We start from the raw sequence: 3,848 nt of genomic DNA, 5'->3' as shown, positions 1-3,848 counted from the left end.
ACTGCTATACACTTCAGCAAAGGCTCGCACTTATCTCTCCAGATGCACCCCTCCTGAGTTCGAACGAATCATCATGCTTCTACATGAATTTTATGGTGATAAAGAGACTCATTTGCATCCGAAATCTCCAGCAAAAATACTTCTCCAGATAGGCTGCATTGGGGTTGAAATAATCTCTCATAATCTTGGCATGTCCCTGAGCTCTATCTCGGTTGATGTGTATATGACCGAATTGTGATTCTCCTCCCGGCTGCCGAAAATCCTCGTTGAGGATCATGCCAATGGCCACTTTGAAGTCATCATCGTCTTCCTCCTCCTCCTCCTCTGACAAAGAGTCCTCGAAGATCACACCCCTAACCTCTTTATCTTAACTAGAAATGACTCGGTTCATCAATTGACAAATGAAAAAACGAGATGAAAAAGCATAAAAACCACCGAACACTTGAAGGGTGGTGAAGGTGTCACACCCGGCGATGTTGAGCAGCTGCTAGTGGTCGGCAGGGCTTCGAGATGGACAATAGTGGATAGAGTGGCTCGGAGTAAGAAGATTTAGTCCGTCCTTCCGACAACAGGAGCGATGAGACGGAGGCGGCAATGGAGCTGGATTCTGGCAATGGCAGCGACTAGCGACCGTCTAAGAGCGCAGAGGAGGCAGTGAGGTGTCGGCGGTGGCACTGTTTATTCGACGGAAGCAACACCGATGACAATGCAGCGTGAGCGCGGGGGAAAGGCCAAAAAATTTGCTGTGTGGGTGGTCAGTCGAGTTAGTAATCGGGGCTACCGTGGAGGATATTTTTTTTCTCCTTAAGGACGATAGGGGTTTGGTTAGGTGCCGGTTAGAAGAAGAAAAGATAATTTATCTTCCTCTAACACCGGATAGGGGATCATTAGAGATGCTCTAAGGTACACGATCTAAGCCTCTAAGGCATATCAGGCATTCAGCCTCCTCCTCTTTCTTTCCTTTTATAGTATTGTTGCAATGATCTCATTATGACCGAGCCACTAAGATTCAAAGGGCACTGGTTGTATGGGTACGATATTGTGCTTTCTCTGATAAACCCTTAATTTGTTTTTTGAGCACATGATATATAATCTAAGCTCCATTGGTCCCGATTTAGGGGACAACGCAATACAAAGCCCAAATCTTCGTCACACACACACACACACACACACACACACACACACACACACACACATATATATATATATATACATATATATATATATATATATATATATATATATATATATATATATATATATTCCAGAGTGGGTGCACAACACCATATACCCGAACAAGAAAAAAGTATATTTTTTATTTCTTGCATATGAAGTTCACAATATGTATCCTTTACCAATTACCACCAAGGATGCATATTAGTATCTTACGCGAGCAGTTCTTAAAACCGAGGGGCAAAAACTAAAGAGTGATAACACTTTGAAGAATAGTTCAGATGGAATCACCAGAAAGGATTGAGGACAATGGTTCGGGTGTCGATGCTCCGGGCGCCCAGAATGCCAGGATCAGTTCGGTCAATCATCGGGAGGTAGATGCGGTGGAAACTTCTCATGGTCAGCTTCCTACGATAGGTAGGACACTTCTTTTGTGCCTGGATGGAGGGCTCGATGCACTTCTGGCAGAAGATGTGGCCACAGATAGTTGATGACGCATCGAACAACTCGTTCTTGCAAATTGGGCAGATGAACTCCGGTTTCCTTGGGAGATCCTTTATAGGAGGCACCGGGTGTGCCTCTGTCAGCTTGGGCTGCAGTGTTGAATGAATCTTTAGGGATATACTAACTACCACATTTGCTATTTGTAAACCATAGCGTAGAGCTCTTACGAGGTTGTTGTTGTTGGACTCTGTAGACCAATCATGTTGTGTAGGGTTTATCCCCAAAGACAGCGTGGTGTTCACATGCTCATCAGGAGCTCCCCCTGGAAAGAGGACAACACATGCCAAGTTAGTAACTAGGGATATAGGTCAGGCAAACTGGGAAAGAAAACCTCCAAGACATAGTCTATATGATTGGAAGATGTCAATATGTCATACATGAATGTGGGATAACACTGTGGGGCAGATCATTGTGATATCACATTTCTAACTGATAGAATTAATGGCATACTCAATTTTTTTGGAATTTAAGAGTCTGAAGGAGCATAATGCTGAATTATGATAATACAATTTTCTGGCTAACATTTTAAAGCGCTTTTGTCATATAATAGCTACATAGTGGATTTTTCCCCAAAACACACGAGGTAGACTATGAAAAATGCGGTGTCTCTTCAACATATGCTTCACACATAATGAACTTCATTTTTGTCCAATATGCTGCTAGCTATTGGACTTCTAGGCTAGAAGCCCCAGGCAGAATAATTTCAACTTAAGATTAGTAAAACTATTAGTACCTGGCAGCGAGGTACCCATGGTGGCACTCTGTGGAACCAAGCCTGCACTAGAAGAAGGATCCATGTTGTGTGTTACATAAGACATTCTAGAAGTTCCACTTGCACCTTGGGTGATATAGCCAGGTGAAGATGCTATTTGTCCTGAGGATTGTTGGCTTTGTTGCTGTTGTTGGTTTTGAACTTTTGATGAGCAGTCAAGAACCGGAGAGCGAAGTACAAGTATGACTGAATTGCCCCCTTCGCCATATTGCAGTACTCCGTCTACCCAAAAGACCAGAAAATATCAGCAGATATAACATGCAGGCCATTAACTTGTTTGGGTGTCTCCTAAAGGTGAAAATGAAGAAGGAAATACAAGAAGACCTTGTTTGGGTGTCTCCTAAACAAGATTTCCTCGATCATGCTCGCGACCTCTGGCACCCGCCGCTGCCAGTCAGCCGCCATTGGTTTCATTCGTATATACTCAATTCTGCCAATTCAAGAGCAACTTTGATCATAAAACTTATTTGGATCTGAGGGAGTACAATTTTTCTTGGGTGTTCTACTCATTCCCAATCGGGGCAAAGAAAAGCAATGGCTGCTTACAACTTCTGTCGGACTATGTCGCGCATTAGCACAAACTGGGGATCGACACCCGCGGCGAGGCCCGCCACAACCTGCGTCTGCGGTTGCCACGGCGGCATCCCGCCGGCGGCACCAGCGGCCTGACCCATCAGTGTCGTTTGCCGCATGTTCATCTTCGCAGGAGGGGGTAGGACTGTAGGGTAGGACGGCTCACATACGTAGGAGGAGCAAGATATGTAGGGGACGAACTTGATTAACGAGTAACGACGGACTACCCGAGCCTCAAAGTGGTCATGCTGAGCCAGCAGTGTGCTTCCGAGCCTGGGTAATTAGGGCATCTCCAGCCGTTGGCCCCCCAGGGGGCGTCTAAAAGCGCCGCCTGGGGTGAGCCGGCGCAAAAAATGGCCCTGGGGGCGAGTTGGTCCCCAGCCGTCGGCCCTCAGGGCCGCCCCCAGGCGCGTATTAAAAAAAAACCGTTCGGCGGAGTTATGATAAAAACTAGTTAAATTTCGGCCAAACATGGCAAATTTTGGCGAAATTGGGCCAAACATTAGATTAACCTAATCTAAAAAAAAGAAAGGGGCTGAAGTCGTCGCCGCCATCGTCGTCATCGGCCTTCTCCTCCTTGACGCGGGTGCCCCTGTTGGACCCCTGCCCGGCGTCGCCATGGCGAACAGGCGGCGGCGCGTCGTCGTCGTCGTCGCTGTCGCATAAGACGACGACCCCGCCTTCCTCGCGGCCGCGTCGGCGCTCCTCGAAGCGGCGTAGGGCGGCGCACTGGCGCTCCTTCTCCTTCTCGCGGCACGCCTTCTCCATCGCAATGGAGTCCTGGTGCGCCCATTCGAGGGTCGCGTCGTCGTCGTCGAACTCCGCC

The 3,848-nt window shown here is 47.3% G+C and overlaps 1 pseudogene; it reads right to left on the bottom strand.

Moving 5' to 3' along the window:
• Window positions 1-1,460: 1,460 nt before the first annotated feature.
• On the bottom strand, window positions 1,461-3,093 carry LOC119272820 (annotated as a pseudogene).
• Between the last annotated feature and the right edge of the window lie 755 nt (window positions 3,094-3,848).

The sequence above is a fragment of the Triticum dicoccoides genome, chromosome 3A (assembly GCF_002162155.2).
Source record: "Triticum dicoccoides isolate Atlit2015 ecotype Zavitan chromosome 3A, WEW_v2.0, whole genome shotgun sequence".
In the NCBI taxonomy this organism is placed as follows: Eukaryota; Viridiplantae; Streptophyta; class Magnoliopsida; order Poales; family Poaceae; genus Triticum; species Triticum dicoccoides.
This window is presented reverse-complemented; position numbering and strand designations above follow the sequence as displayed.